Genomic DNA, 16,955 nt, shown 5'->3' with positions numbered 1-16,955 from the left:
ACGTCGTGCTTTCGGCTCTGCTGTAGGAGAGTAAATTCTTTTCAGTGTGCTGTGCAGGACTTTGAATAAGTCTGCCAGCTGCAACTGAAACTAGTATTCAGTTAGGGGTACTGTCATATTTTACTCTTAGAGACAGGCCGGTTCCGCTAATTACGGTTGGGAATACTGTCTCACAGGAAGCAGACAGGAGCAGAGCAATTTCCTTGAGCCACACTTTATTAAAAATGTTACTGGTTTCCGCCTTTGGGCTGGTGAGTCCCGTCTTAACGATTGCGAGACGATTCGAAAGAAAGCAGAATTAGCTTTTGAATAGGAGTTTATGAACAGGAAGCCTGTTTGCGAAAATAAATTCATTTTTGTTGCAATTGAGGCTCCTCGACGACGCAGACGCCATCGGCAGCTTGCTGACCTGTCCACGACGCTGCGTTTGGTAACGTGATGCTCAGCTTCGGCATTTAATTCGGTATTACGCACGCCTGTGATTACCAGAGCTCAGTTTTCCAGCCACGCTCTTATTGAGAATCCGGTAATTGGAGTAGGTTTGTCTGACGTATTTTATGCCGTCTGACGAGGGGACAGAGTAGAGAATAACAAGTACAGATGCGTTATCCGACCTTAAGAGTTAGTTTTGGAATTTAAGGGCCATTGCCATTACTAGCTTAATTTTATCACTTATAAATCTATGTCATTGTTTAGTTTGATGTCAGGAAGATTGGTGTTCAATAAATTTGTTCAATGCTATCCTTGTTTGTTTGGTAGTTATCAGTTCCCTGAACACTATTTAATTATTAAATATTAATCAAAATTAGTGAAGGGGCAGTTTTAATTAACAGATTGGGTCTCAAAACAGGCCTTCAGCCAGAGCCAACGACCCGATCCGGTAGGCAAAGTTCACAAGTAAAAGCATTCTTGTTAAAAAAAACCCCAACATATGGCTGACCCGCCTAGGTTCCCTTCTCATCATTTTATTGAGAGAAACCCCTTCCAGTTTTAATCAATGTGTATGGGAAAGATTGCCAAAAACCATTTTTGTGGGACGAAATGGATTCGCTATTGGTATTGGTATTTATGATGCAGTTTCCTGTTTTAAAGATGGTGTGCAAAGAAGGAAATATGTTTTAGAAAAAATGGGAACTAAGCCCGGAGTGAACTGCATCAAAGCTTTGTATGCAGTAGGCAGAGAGCGTGTAGTGAAAGCAGGTAAATCATTTTTGGGAGTTATAAAAACAAAAAGAGTGCATCACAGAAATGTGAAAAGGAAGAAAACTGATTTAAATAAAATGAAAAAGAACCTGCTTGTGGCGCTGGACGGTTCTAAAAGAATGCCAAATACAAGAACGAACTGTAACGGCCATTTTCCGCAAAACAGAAATTTCTGTGCGTAGGTTCGTGTAACATCCAAAATAAATATACTATTACTTTCAAGCTTGGTATTCTTACTAAACACAAACTCCTTAATGCGAAACTGTAGAATTTTCCAAATCTATTAAACACTGTGGTAGAAATTGAGATAATTAATTATAAATTTTGAGTTTTTTTCTAAGCACGAAGTTTAAAATTTCATTTTTCATTTTTTCATAAATTAAATAAATTATAGAGTTTCATACACCTGTAAGTATGGTTTGTGTGCTGAGCAAAATTCGTCGAAGAACCTCTCTTACTTATGAAGAAAAGTGTACCTTTAGCAACAAATGCAGCCAATAGTATTTGAGAAAATGATGAAATTTCACATGTGAAAAAAAAAATAAATTACTTTGTTATGTGTTTGAACTTCGACTGCTACGAGCGTGAATCCTGAATCCGTCCTGGTCATGCTGACAAAGTTTTATGAATTTATTTGCAAAAGTATAGACAATGGAAATTAAAATGTCCTGTGGTGCCTCTCCTGCTCCAAGTCAGCCCTTTTGACATCCTACTCCCCTTAAGTGACTTCATTTCGCAATCGAGGTTTTGTTTGCGATAGCAATAAACGAGACCTGAGGAGAGAAAGAGACGAGAAAAGGAGACGGACACAGAGAGGGAGGAAGAAAAAATGAACAGAGACAAAGTTGAGGAGAAAATGGGCATAGATGGGTGAGATTAAGAGATTAAGAGGGGGAGGACATGCACAGTGAGAGAGGGGGGGGGGGGAGAGAGAGAAGGATATTAGGACGTATATACAATTCCCATACGTATTAGCAATTGCGAAGCATATCCGGGTGCCCTCTCAGCTTTATGTGAAATGGGGAAGTTGAAACGAACGCAATAGGCTTAATATATAAAACTTTGAACATAACTGCTAAGGTTCACTGACCGTGTCAGAATTAATTTGGAACAAATAAGCCCTAGGTCACAAATACTAAGTCAAAATTGACCTGGTTTCGACGCTACTATGAGCGTCGTCTTCAGAATTAGGCTAATTGTTCTAAAACATATTAGGTATATAATACATTAATAAAATTAAAGTTTGTACTGACTGGAAAAGATGCAGTACTTACAAGTCACATATTAAAAAAGATCTAAGCCGGAAAGGCGACGTCATGAACAATTGTGAGATGGCGAGCCGCTAAGGGCTGCTCGTACTGTGAACAAGGGTTGCAACGAGCTTACATATATGTATGTGCAAGAAAATGATGACCTTTTTGGAATTGGCTGGAAAACAAAAACCTGCGTATCATCAGGAGAACAGCCATAGTTATGATAAACGTCCACCACGTTATGCGCGTGATTTAGAAATTTTTCAGGACGCTGAACACAACGCTTTTATCTGTCTAGTCAGTAATTTTACGTTCTTTCTCGCTATACTCAATGGCTCTATCATACGCGAATTTATTGACTTTTTGTCATGGCAACACTGGTCTCAAAGCGCATCTAGGGGCCAGATATGGATATTCAGTGCACAACTGTTTGCGCGTTACTCTTCAAAGAGTTCAAGAACTGAAAAGGTGATGAAGAGTTCGCAATCAAGCCAATAACACCGTCCATAATGCAATCAGGCCACTGGGAAAATGTTCTTATGAAATGACCAAGAAAATCTAATTAAAATCTACTGTTTTGATACTACACATGAAACAGCAATAAAGACAAAATAATCAATACAGGATTATTACAAATGATTGAAGCGATTTCACAGCTCCACAATAACTTTATTATTTGAGATATTTTCAAAATGCTTTGCACACGCATACAAAAACTCAAAAACTTTTTTTAGGCATTCACAAATGTTCGATATGTGCCCCTTTAGTGATTTGGCAGACATCGAGCCGATATTCAAGTTCCTCCCACACTCGGCGCAGCATGTCCCCATCAATGAGTTCGAAAGCATCGTTGATGCGAGCTCGCAGTTCTGGCACGTTTCTTGGTAGAGGAGGTTTAAACACTGAATCTTTCACATAACCCCACAGAAAGAAATCGCATGGGGTTAAGTCGGGAGAGCGTGGAGGCCATGACATGAATTGCTGATCATGATCTCCACCACGACCGATCCATCGGTTTTCCAATCTCCTGTTTAAGAAATGCCGAACATCATGATGGAAGTGCGGTGGAGCACCATCCTCTTGAAAGATGAAGTCGGCGCTGTCGGTCTCCAGTTGTGGCATGAGCCAATTTTCCGCGGGCTACGCGTGAAACTTGCTCGCACGCGTTCAACCGTTTCTTCGCTCAGTGTAGGCCGACCCGTTGATTTCCCCTTACAGAAGCATTCAGAAGCTTTAAACTGCGCATACCATTGCCGAATGGAGTTAGCAGTTGGTGGATCTTTGTTGAACTTCGTCCTGAAGTGTCGTTGCACTGTTATGACTGACTGATGTGAGTGCATTTCAAGCACGACATACGCTTTCTCGGCTCCTGTCGCCATTTTGTCTCACTGCGCTCTCGAGCGCTCTGGCGGCAGAAACCTGAAGTGCGGCTTCAGCCGAACAAAACTTTATGAGTTTTTCTACGTATCTGTAGTGTGTCGTGACCATATGTCAATGAATGGAGCTACAGTGAATTTATGAAATCGCTTCAATCATTTGCAATAGCCCTGTATGTGTGATATTGAATTTTTGTTATGTATTAATTTCATTGTGTGAACCTGTTACTTGACAATAATTTTGACAAATCATTTTCATGAATAACTAATCTGAACAAACCACTCATATCATCTATATACACTAGTGGCCATTGCAGCCGGAGTGGCCGTGCGGTTCTGGGCGCTACAGTCTGGAACTGCGAGACTGCTACGGTCGCAGGTTCGAATCGTGCCTCAGGCATGGATGTCTGTGATGTCCTTAGGTTAGTTAGGTTTAAGTAGTTCTAAGTTCTAGGGGACTGATGACCTCAGCAGTTGAGTCCCATAGTGCTCACAGCCATTTGAACCATTTTGAACTGGCCGTTGAAATTGCTACACCACGAAGATGACGTGCTACAGACGCGAAATTTAACCGACAAGAAGAAGATGCTGTGATATGGAGATGATTAGCTTTTCAGAGCATTCACACAAGGTTGGCGCCGGTGGCGACACCTACAGCGTGCTGACATGAGGAAGGTTTCCAACCGATTTCTCGTACACAAACAGCAGATGACCGGCGTTGCCTGGTGAAACGTTGTCGTCATGCTTCGTGTAAGGAGGAGAAATGCGTACCATCACTTTTCCGACTTTGATAAAGGGCGGATAGTAGCCTATCGCGATTGCGGTTTATCGTATCGCGACATTGCTGCTCGCGTTAGTCGAGATCCAATGACTGTTAGCAGAATATGGAATCGGTGGGTTCAGGAGGGTAATACGGAACGCCGTGCTGGATCCCAACGGCCTCGTATCACTAGCAGTCGAGATGACAGGCATCTTATCCGCACGGCTGTAACGGATCGTGCAGCCACGTATCGATCCCTGAGTGAACAGATGGGTACGTTTGCAAGACAACAACCATCTGCACGAACAGTTCGACGACGTTTGCAGCAGCATGCACTATCAGCTTGGAGACCATGGCTGCGGTTACCCTTGACGCTGCACCACAGACAGGAGCGCCTGTGATGGTGTACTCAACGACGAACCTGGGTGCACGAATGGAAAAACGTCATTTTTCGGATGAATCCAGGTTCTGTTTACAGCATGATGATGGTCGCATCCGTGTCTGGCGTCATTGAGGTGAACGCACATTGGAAGCGTGTATTCGTCATCGCCATACTGGCGTATCACCCGGCGTGATGGCATGGCGTGCCATTGGTTACACGTCTCGGTCACCTCTTGTTCGCAGTGACGGCACTTTGAACAGTGGACGTTACATTTCAGATGTGTTACGACCCGTGGCTCTACCCTTATTCGATCACTGCGAAACCCTACATTTGAGCAGGATAATGCACGACCGCATGTTGCAGGTCCTGTACGGGCCTTTCTGGGTACAGAAAATGTTCGACTGCTGCCCTGGCCAGCACATTCTCCAGATCTCTCACCAATTGAGAACGTCTGGTCAATGGTGGCCGAGCAACTGGTCGTCACAATACGCCAGTCACTACTCTTTATGAACTGTGGTATAGTGTTGAAGCTGCATGGGCAGCTGTACCTGTACACGCCATCCAAACTCTGTTTGACTCAATGCCCAGGCGTATCAAGGCCGTTATCACGGCCAGAGGTGGTAGTTCTGGGTACTGATTTCTCAGGATCTATGCACCCAAATTGCGTGAAAATGTACCACATGTCAGTTCTAGTATAATATATTTGTCCAATGAATACCCGTTTATCATCTGCATTTCTTCGTGGTGTAGCAATTTTAATGGCCAGTAGTGTAATAATTCAAGTCCACTTTCTTGTAGGACGCACGATGACACATTGCATCGCTGCCTAGCCGTGTCTGCGGAGGGGCATAGACAAGGGTTTGCATCTATTCATCCTGCTATTGACGGAACTATGTATCAGACAATGTGTACATTATACAACAAATATGATAATTTTTAACATGTTTTATGTTCACTGATGCAAGAGAAAGGTGTTCCATTCCCTGCTTTACCCTTTTAGGCGTCGACTTTTTTTCTTGACTGCCTTACTATCTTAAGGAGCTTACGTTCTTTCTCACGGTTCGATCAATCTCCATAGGAAATTACATCAAAAATTTGTTCATTGGTTTTATCGTGAAAACGTAGCAGATAGAGTTACATGGGCAATTATAATATTAGTATAGAAGTATGTATTCTACGCCAACGGCCTTGCCGCAGTGGTAACAGCGGTTCCCGTCAGATCACCGAAGTTAAGCGCTGTAGGGTTGGGCTACCACTTGGATGGGTGACCGTCCACTCTTTCGAGCGCTGTCGGCAAGAGGGGTACACTCCGCCCTTGTGAGACAAACTGAGGAGCTACTTGATCGAGGAGTAGCGGCTCTGGTCACGAAAATTGACATACGGCCGGGAGAGCGGTGTGCTGACCACGTGACCCTCCGTATCCGCATCCAGTGACGACCCTGAGCTGAGAGGACGACACGGCGGCCGGTCGGTACAGGTGGACCTTCCAAAGTCTATTCGGACGGAGTTAGGAGTTTCATGTACTCTACGGTAATTGTTGCAATTCTGTTGTTTAACTTGTCTAATTTATGTCTAAATTCAGCTACAATAATCTACATCTACATCTACATCTATACTCCGCGAGCCACCTTACGGTGTGTGGCGGAGGGTACTTATTGTACCACTATCTGATCCCCCCTTCCCTGTTCCATTCACGAATTGTGCGTGGGAAGAACGACTGCTTGTAAGTCTCCGTATTTGCTCTAATTTCTCGGATCTTTTCGTTGTGATCATTACGCGAGATATATGTGGGCGGTAGTAATATGTTGCCCATCTCTTCCCGGAATGTGCTCTCTCGTAATTTCGATAATAAACCTCTCCGTATTGCGTAACGCCTTTCTTGAAGTGTCCGCCACTGGAGCTTGTTCAGCATCTCCGTAACGCTCTCGCGCTGACTAAATGTCCCCATGACGAATCGCGCTGCTTTTCGCTGGATCATGTCTATCTCTTCTATTAATCCAACCTGGTAAGGGTCCCATACTGATGAGCAATACTCAAGAATCGGACGAACAAGCGTTTTGTAAGCTACTTCTTTCGTCGATGAGTCACATTTTCTTAGAATTCTTCCTATGAATCTCAACCTGGCGCCTGCTTTTCCCACTATTTGTTTTATGTGATCATTCCACTTCAGATCGCTCCGGATAGTAACTCCTAAGTATTTTACGGTCGTTACCGCTTCCAATGATTTACCACCTATGGCATAATCGTACTGGAATGGATTTCTGCCCCTATGTATGCGCATTATATTACATTTATCTACGTTTAGGGAAAGCTGCCAGCTGTCGCACCATGCATTAATCCTCTGCAGGTCTTCCTGGAGTACGTACGAGTCTTCTGATGTTGCTACTTTCTTGTAGACAACCGTGTCATCTGCAAATAGCCTCACGGAGCTACCGATGTTGTCAACTAAGTCATTTATGTATATTGTAAACAATAAAGGTCCTATCACGCTTCCTTGCGGTACTCCCGAAATTACCTCTACATCTGCAGATTTTGAACCGTTAAGAATGACATGTTGTGTTCTTTCTTCTAGGAAATCCTGAATCCAATCACAAACCTGGTCCGATATTCCGTAAGCTCGTATTTTTTTCACTAAACGTAAGTGCGGAACCGTATCAAATGCCTTCCTGAAGTCCAGGAATACGGCATCAATCTGCTCGCCAGTGTCTACGGCACTGTGAATTTCTTGGGCAAATAGGGCGAGCTGAGTTTCACATGATCTCTGTTTGCGGAATCCATGTTGGTTATGATGAAGGAGATTTGTATTATCTAAGAACGTCATAATACGAGAACACAAAACATGTTCCATTATTCTACAACAGATTGACGTAAGCGAAATAGGCCTATAATTATTCGCATCTGATTTAAGACCCTTCTTGAAAATGGGAACGACCTGCGCTTTCTTCCAGTCGCTAGGTACTTTACGTTCTTCCAGCGATCTACGATAAATTGCTGATAGAAAGGGGGCAAGTTCTTTAGCATAATCACTGTAGAATCTTAAGGGTATCTCGTCTGGTCCGGATGCTTTTCCGCTACTAAGTGATAGCAGTTGTTTTTCAATTCCGATATCGTTTATTTCAATATTTTCCATTTTGGCGTCCGTGCGACGGCTGAAGTCAGGGACCGTGTTACGATTTTCCGCAGTGAAACAGTTTCGGAACACTGAATTCAGTATTTCTGCCTTTCTTCGGTCGTCCTCTGTTTCGGTGCCATCGTGGTCAACGAGTGACTGAATAGGGGATTTAGATCCGCTTACCGATTTTACATATGACCAAAACTTTTTAGGGTTCTTGTTTACATTGTTTGCCAATGTTTTATGTTCGAATTCGTTGAATGCTTCTCTCATTTCTCTCTTTACGCTCTTTTTCGCTTCGTTCAGCTTTTCCTTATCAGCTATGATTCGACTACTCTTAAACCTATGATGAAGCTTTCTTTGTTTCCGTAGTACCTTTCGTACATGATTGTTATACCACGGTGGATCTTTCCCCTCGCTTTGGACCTTAGTCGGTACGAACTTATCTAAGGCGTACTGGACGATGTTTCTGAATATATCAACATAGCACAGAGAAAATGTTGTGCAAGAAGAAGTTAAACTCAATTTATCTTGTTTAGAAAAGTTATATTCCCTGTACTTCAGCACAATGGAACACGTTCTCAAAAGAGAAAGGACCAGACTACAGTGCGACCCCCAGTCACTACTTGGATTCTTATCCATCACTTATCATTTCTTTCGCCACTGTTTGTAGATGTGAAAAATTTCGAGTTTCCCCCTGGAGTGTGCGATAAACAGTGCTAATAGGCCCCCTATAATTACGATATTTTATTTGCAACAAGGTCTAAAGACATAAGCCAACAAAAGCCTCATGCAGAGTTTGTGCCAAAAAGCTAAAACCATCTACTGAAAGCTGGTAACCAGTCCTCCACCAGTCACATATCACTTTTGTCTACTGTACAGCATTGCTCCATAAGACCAGAAGAAACTGAAATTGTTCCTCGAATCCTAACACATCTTGAGGCATCCAAGAGGCATCTGCTGCTACGTTTTCTGACGTCAAGGCCCACGTCCCAACCAACACACTGTCATTTTCCACGCACAAGGAACAGTGTGGCACATACGTCTACGTGAGAATATATATGGAATATACCAGGTGATCTAAAAGTCAGTATAAATTTGAAAACTGAATAAATCACGGAATAATGTAGATAGAGAGGTACAAATTGACAAAAATGCTTGGAATGACATGGGGTTTTATTAGAACCAAAACAAGTACAAAAAATGTCCAACAGATGGCGCTTCATCTGATCAGAATAGCAGTAATTAGCATAACAAAGTAAGACAAAGCAAAGATGATGTTCTTTACAGGAAATGCTCAATATGTCCAACATCATTCCTCAACAATAGCTGTAGTCGAGAAATACTGTTGTGAACAGCACTGTAAAGCATGTCTGGAGTTATGGTGAGGCATTGGCGTCGGATGTTGTCTTTCAGCATCCCTAGAGATGTCAGTCGATCACCATACACTTGCGACTTCAGGTAACCCCAAAGCCAATAATCACACGGACTGAGGTCTGGGGACCTGGGAGGCCAAGCATGACGAAAGTGGCGGCTGAGCACACGATCATCACCAAACGACGCGCGCAAGAGATCTTTCACGCGTCTAGCAACATGGGATGCAGCGCCATCCTGCATAAACGCCGGCCAGTGTGGCCGTGCGGTTCTAAGCGCTTCAGTTTGGAACCGCGTGACCGCTACGGTCGCAGGATCGAATCCTGCCTTGGGCATGGATGTGTGTGATGTCCTTAGGTTAGTTAGGTTTAAGTAGTTCTAATTTCTAGGGGACTGATGACCACAGCAGTTGAGTCCTATAGTGCTCAGATCCATTTGAACCTGCATAAACATCGTACGTTGCAACAGGTGTTTATGAGCCAGGTTGGGGATGATGCGATTCTGTAACATATCGGCGTACCTCTCACCCGTCACGGTAGCAGTTACACAACCAGAAGCACGCATTTCCTCGAAGAAAAAAGGCCCGATAACCGTTGATGTGGTAAATCCAACCCATACCGTGACTTTCTGGTCGTGCAATGGGGTTTCCACGACAGTTCTAGGATTTTTGGTAGACCAAATTCTGCAGTTGTGGGCGTTGACAGACCCTCGGAACGTGAAATGAGCTTCGTCGGTCCACAACTCGTTACTCAACCATTCGTCATCTTCCGCCATCTTTTGAAACGCCCACACCGCAGTGCCCTCCGCTTCACTAAATCGCCAGGTTACAGTTCGTGATGCCGATGGATTTTGTACGGATAGCAGCGGAGGGTACGCCTAAGCGCCAACCAAACAGTAGTGTATGGAATGCCGGTGCGACGTGTGACTGCACGAGCGCTGACTTTTCCGTGTATAGACGAACCCGCTACAGTCTCGATTTCTTCCTGAACTGTCTTAGCAGCATTACGCCTTGTGCTCGGTCGGCCACTACGGGGTCTATCGTCTAAAACAACCCGTGACTTCGAACTTCGAAATCATTCTCGCCACAGCTGCATTTGTCAACGGACCTTTACCCGTTCGAATCCCCTTCCTATGGCGATAGGATCGTAACGCTGACCTAGCACATTCCCCAATCTGATAATACAGCTTCACAAAAAGTGCCTTTTCAGGTAACGTCAACATGCTGCGACTGCTGGCGCATATGATTCTCTCTCTCATTACAGCTCCTTTTATACACGATTGTCATGCGCAGTCACTGACGTTTTGCTGCCAGCGCCATCTGTCGGATATTTTGTGAACTTTGTTTTTTTTTTTTTTGTTCTAATAAAACCCCATGTCATTCCAAGCATGTGTGTCAATTTTTACCTGTCTATCTACGTTATTCTGTGGTTTATTAAGTTTTCAAATTTATACTGACTTTTTGATCATCCGGTATATGGGCCCTGACATCAGAAAACGTAGCAGCAGATGCCCTTGGATGGCTCAAGATGTGTTACGATTCGAGAAACAATTTCAGCTGTGCTCTACAGTAGACAAAAGTGATAGGTGACCGGTGCAGGACTGGTTACCAGCTTTCAGTTGGTGGTTTTAACTTTTTGGCACAAACTCGACATGGGGCTTTTGTTGACTTACGTCTTTAGAACTCGTTTCAAATAAAATATCGTAATTATAGGGGGCCTATTAGCACTGTTTATCGCACACTCCAGGGGGAAACTCAAAATTTTTCACATACAAACACACACACACACACACACACACACACACACACACACACACACACATACAAAAGTCTGCTAACGATCGAAAGCGATATGAGCACGTCATATTATACTCTTATATATATATGTAGCTCTCTCGGCCACCCAGTGTCCTGCCTCGTGCAGTACTGATGGCATATACAGATTCTCTTCCGTGCAAGAGTATACTATGACGTGCTCATATCGCTTTCGATCGTTAGCAGACTTTTCTAAGACCCTTACTTTTGGTCTTGATGCTGCTTGATACATCGCCTCTCCCAATGACTCCCACTGTCCATGCTGTCACCACGAAAAGATGCGACCGCCTCACACACGTGCTGTGATGGGTGGCATTCCCAGGAAACACTCAACGAAGGGATCCCTATGATACACCGGCGTGGGCGAAGCTCAGCAGCTGAGGTTGCGTGAGACTCCCATCCACTCTGTAGACACCATACGAATCCAGCGAAAACACAAGCAGGCACGCAGCTCCGGTATGGCAAATCACAGCAACACGAACATAAACAAACATCAGTGATGTCAACAACAAGCGAATAGATGACCAAGTTGAGAAAAGACAATAAAAGGAATACTCCAAAGTGAGAGTACAGCGATCAACGTTTTTATTCTAACAGACAAAAAACAACAGAAGAGAGTGGAGCACATATCTGTGTAATCTCATTGCTAATGATTTGTTACAAAATTGCTTCAACTGAATCTGTTGCAGATTCTTTCGCCATTTTTCTCTATGCAGTGGTCGTAAATCGAACAAGTATGAAGACAAGCACCACACTCCGATTCTTGTGTGCTCAATGACACCACAATAATCATTGCAACTCTGGGATGATACGAACTTCTAATGAGAGGTAATTTTGTACAGTATTAATCTATTAAATAACAAGCATCTAAATACTGAGAGGCACCCACATGCCTTGCTCATACTTGTAATTTTTCCTCCTATCTACGTGATTATGTAGCTCTCAATTCGTTCGAGTAATCAATCATTCATGATAGGAAACACAGTCATAGCTCAGTCACTCAAAATAATTCTGAAATTTTACTTGTTAGAATGAAATCAGGCGATGATTCTTCTTCTCTGCAGGCTCGTGCTTTGCGGCAGTCTGCTAATCTGTACAAATAAAATACCTCGTAATTTTGGGAGCGTTGTATAATCAGTCGGGAAACCTCAGATCAAGCGGATATTTGGCTTTGATGAAGTTTAACCTTCCGAAGAAGTAATGGAGCTCTTGGATTATTAAATGCAGGTTCGTATCCAGTCTTTCGGAAGTCCCTTCTGATTAACAACTACGCAATATATCGATAAATATCATTAATTCCCAAATGTCACATACACACCTTTTTTTGAAGGAGCAATATATATATATATATATATATATATATATATATATATATATATATATATATATATATATATATATATATATATACAGTTCGTATCAGTTATGTTCTGTGATAAATCTCAATAATCAAATTACAGTTCTTCCAAACCAAGCTCAGGCTAATCGGCACGAAGACAATCTCGGAAGCTCCCTTACTTTTTTTTTTTAACAACCACCAGAGAGAGTACTACAAAGAATACTTATGCGCTCATGGCATAGCCATTGTATGAACTACTTTTCGCATGGATTCTGCGAGTATGAAGATAGAAAATTAGTAAACGTCATTCAAGGGTACAATTGTATCAGAATAATTCGCCGAATATAAAAAGATATTACATACTGTGGCATCAAGCAGTCAGGCCTGCAAGATGAGTGGGCTGCCAAGCGAGTGGATTCATTTGTTATTTATCGAGTAACATGAACTCTGGTACTCACAATTAAGTTACAAATTATTCTCCTGTTTGAATATTAACTAACGGAAACAGTTAACGCACATCTGACTATTAAAAATTTACACAATTCTGACTGTTCACTACGCACTGGCAATACCACATTTTCTTTCTTACCCAATGGCTTTGATCAACACGTGGCCATCGCACTGAATATGAATGGCGCACACATTATAAATTCTGGGTATCGTGACAACATACTATTCGAAGGAAAAGGCCACCAATTTTTTTTTCTTTTCACTATCTTATTTATTCCGATAAATTCTATAACCTAAACACACAAATTCTATAACCTACAACAATAACACATGAGAAATTCCGCCCAGTGGGCATGGTTTTACATTGGTGATTCTCTATCTTATGGTCTCGTAATTATTTAACGCTACAGTGCACTTTCTGGATAGGATGGTGGATCTTTTTCTATATCTCACACTTCGACCCTCACACCCATCATTACGAAAATTTCCACCAGCCCGAGCAGTAGAAAAAGGAACATGCATAACCCACTGCCTCTGAAACTATCTTGTTACTCTCCCATGCCAACCACACATACTTAAATATCATGAAATAAACCACACTGGCAACATACAATATAAAGAATAGTCACAACGTTATAATCAGATCACTTTCAGCTTTCCCACTTCAATTAGCATTTATCCGAGTTTCACACGACACTGCCCCACTTCGTAGTTTTTCTTTCCTACTATGAACTCTGGAGGATATATGCACGTCTTTTTCTGCAATGCAAGCCAAGTGGCGTTGCTAGATAGACGGCTGACTCACCTTGCTTCTCTCTCAGAGTATTATAGTTTGAATCAAGCGTCACACGGAAACATAACACGCAAAGTAATATTAAGAACATATTCGTCACACACGCGAGTCCTCAACTGATACCATGGACGAGTACTTCTCTTTATGGTTCAAATGGCTCTGAGCACTATGGGACTTAACTACTGAGGTCATCAGTCCCCTAGAACTTAGAACTACTTAAACCTAACTAACCTAAGGACATGACACACATCCATGCCCGAGGCAGGATTCGAACCTGCGACCGTAGCGGTCACGCGGTTCCAAACTGACGCGCTTAGAACCGCACGGCCACACCGGCCGGCACTTCTCTTTATCCTTTGTCTCATACACAGATTGAGAGTCACACAGTACTCACCACGTGGAAGTGCTCGTCTCTAATTTCAAGTCCTGCACACGCCAATTCTTAAATATTTCCAACTTAAAGTACACACGCTAGTAATTCAGCTTAACTTAAGCACTCGGAAGTATTTCAACTTATTGCTTCACGTGGTTTCACTGTGACCGTTGGTCACTTCCGAAGATCCCCTTAATATTACCTGCCTGACATTTAATTCTCCCCACAAAAGTTCCTGAAATAGAGAAATTATTATTCCCAACTACTCTTAAGTATTTCACATGTATACCGTGTCTCCACTCTTTTGTCTTTACGGAGCACACCTAAGACAGGTCTTACCAACACAAGATCCAGCGGCAGAGTGCTGAAACATGGCCGTTCTTCAGGTCATCTTGCACCTCTGCCGAAGTGAGGGAGCACCTTGCTACCGTATTGGTCAGCCACATTTCAGGCGCTCAAAGCTCCGGTAAATTTCATCTCTTTGGTTCCAACAAAGGTGACCAAAAGATCGTCTCAAAGATGATCATATATTCACATTCACTATCTGCGGTTAGCAGACGACCATACATTCAATCATTTCACAGATCTCACCAAACTGGATGTAGGGATTTATTTTGTGGGAGTGCACATGTGATCAATTAAATAAATAAATTGTCATTCTTTCTCACACTGGTATCCAGCTTCGCTGTATTAATTGAAATTGAATTATTATTTAAAAAAATATGTTGTACTGACAAGAATAACGAAGAATGTTGTACCTATTTTCAATGTCGGGCAGTACTGCACCCTTTCAATACAAACAAAATATTACTAATCTAATTTGAGACTCTATCCTCACCGTCTGTTAATCACTAACCAGGTATCCATTAAAGTGTTCAGCTGCTGGATTTGGAGGCCGCGCTTCCACAATTTCCGACTTCTTGTTGTTCTGGTTCTCTCCAGTTTTTTTCGAAATGCCAGTTGCTCTTTCCACCGCAAAGATTGTTCCAGTTATTCCCTCTATCTGGAAAGCGTAGCTCCGCTCGTTGGTGCTCATACCCTGTCCTCCAGACAATCCATCTCTATTGTTATTGTTATTATTACGGGGTGTTTAAAACCTCTCTCCGCAGTGCCTTATGATTGTTAGCCGCACGTGTCGTATGCCGCAGTGAATATATCGAAATGAAGCTCAGTGAACTACAAGTTATTAATTTATTGAATATTCATTTTTACTTACAAATTATCACAGTAAACGTTGAAAGTGTCCCCCCTGTTGTTGAATACACAATTCAATTCGTCTAATCATGAATACACAATGGATTTGCAAGTACTCCACATACGAGAATTTTGCGAGTTCATGTATCCGGATAAATGAAACCACGCCTCATCAGTGAAAAACGTTTCATTAAGAACATCCATTTTGTTGAACGAAATTTTTGAACCATTCACAATAATGCAGTCTCTTGCCATGATCAGTATTTTTCAGTTCTTGCACGACTGTCACTTTGTATGAGAAAAGCTCTAATTTTTTCCTTTCAGCTGTGTGGGCCGTTCCGAACTAACATCGATTTCCTGGGCGGTTTTTCTTACTGACTTGTTCGGACGCATGGACATTTTATCGGAAATATCGAGTAGTTTATCCTCAGACGAAACGCTAGAACGACCACTTCCCGGTGCATCTGTCACTGAACCCGTACTTCGAAATTTGTTAATCAAATCTCGCACAGTATCGCGATGTGGAAGTGTTGACTCCGGGAAAACTGAATTAAATATTTGACGAACTGAAACTGTGTATTTACCGCCAGCTTTAAACAGTTGTTCGACTAAAAACACACGTTCTTCAATGGTCAGCATTTTAACAGCGACAAAAACGAAACAAACGAACAAAGGAATTAACCTTAAACGTTCACGTCAACACGTAACGACACACACCAACGACACTACTGACGCTGGCTGAGATAACGGAACAGAGTCCACTTACAGGGCTTATGTAACCCAGGCAGGCGAACAATCATACGGCACGCGCGGCTAACAATCATACGGCACTGCGGAGAGACTTTTTGAACACCCTGTATTATTATTATTACTCCTCCTCTCGTTATTCTTCTTCTGCGGTTCACGGAAGTTTCCATCATAATTACTCCTGTTCTCTTGTTCATAGTGCGTTTCACATGTGAACTCCATTTCATGGAGAATGCTTTTAAACTCTTCAATATACCTTTCGGCGAGTATCTGCTGGTAACTGAACAGTAGCGTCATGTGACGAATAATTTCATTCAGAAACTGGTTCTTCTTGCCAAGTGATCCGAATACTTTCACAGGGCTCTTGAATCCCGATGATTCTAGATCTCAGCACACCATGATTTCCTGTTTTATTCTGCCCTGCCTCCGCCGTGACCAATAAGTGGTAAAAAATCATAAACCAAATTCTATGTACACCCTGAGTTTTATTTATTTATTTATCGTTCCGAGGGACCAAATTAAGGAGAAGTCTCCATGGTCATGGAACGAGTCAATAAATGAAATTATAACACGATTGTAGAAACAGATAAAATGAAATATAAGAAACATATTCAGGCGACAAGTCGTAAGTTTAAATAAAGAAAATCAACAATGTAACACTGGAATTTGGTTAATTTTTTAGCTCTTCTAGGAGCTCCTCGACGGACTAGAAGGAGTGAGCCATGAGGAAACTCTTCAGTTTAGACTTAAAAGAGTTTGGACTACTGCTAAGATTTTTGAGTTCTT

Source organism: Schistocerca cancellata, chromosome 10 (genome assembly GCF_023864275.1).
Source record: "Schistocerca cancellata isolate TAMUIC-IGC-003103 chromosome 10, iqSchCanc2.1, whole genome shotgun sequence".
NCBI classification, from domain to species: Eukaryota; Metazoa; Arthropoda; class Insecta; order Orthoptera; family Acrididae; genus Schistocerca; species Schistocerca cancellata.
Note: the sequence above shows the minus strand (reverse complement) of the source record.